General features: G+C 44.2%; 1 protein-coding gene across 1 annotated transcript in view; it reads left to right on the top strand.

Annotated features, from left to right (window-relative positions):
* CRNKL1 (crooked neck pre-mRNA splicing factor 1) overlaps window positions 1-588 on the top strand; it is a 26,118-nt gene that overhangs the window by 16,937 nt on the left and 8,593 nt on the right. The gene's annotated exons all lie outside the window — the stretch shown is intronic.

The following is a 588-nucleotide window of genomic DNA, read 5'->3' as shown; positions in this document are numbered from 1 at the left end:
CCAGCCATCTCATCCTCTGTTGTCCCCTTCTCCTCCTGCCCCCAATCCCTCCCAGCATCAGAGTCTTTTCCAGTGAGTCAACTCTTCACATGAGGTGGCCAAAGTACTGGAGTTTCAGCTTTAGCATCATTCCTTCCAAAGAAATCCCAGGGCTGATCTCCTTCAGAATGGACTGGTTGGATCTCCTTGCAGTCCAAGGGACTCTCAAGAGTCTTCTCCAACACCACAGTTCAAAAGCATCAATTCTTCAGCGCTCAGCTTTCTTCACAGTCCAACTCTCACATCCATACATGACCACAGGAAAAACCATAGCCTTGACTAGACGGACCTTTGTTGGCAAAGTAATGTTTCTGCTTTTGAATATGCTATCTAGGTTGGTCATAACTTTCCTTCTAAAGAGTAAGCATCTTTTAATTTCATGGCTGAAGTCACAATCTGTAGTGATTTTGGAGCCCAGAAAAATAAAGTCTGACACTGTTTCCATTGTTTCCCCATCTATTTGCCATGAAGTGGTGGGACCAGATGCCATGATCTTCGTTTTCTGAATGTTGAGCTTTAAGCCAACTTTTTCACTCTCCACTTTCACTT

Source organism: Bison bison, unplaced genomic scaffold, assembly GCF_000754665.1.
Source record: "Bison bison bison isolate TAMUID 2011002044 unplaced genomic scaffold, Bison_UMD1.0 scf7180017864063, whole genome shotgun sequence".
Taxonomy (NCBI): domain Eukaryota; kingdom Metazoa; phylum Chordata; class Mammalia; order Artiodactyla; family Bovidae; genus Bison; species Bison bison.
This window is presented reverse-complemented; position numbering and strand designations above follow the sequence as displayed.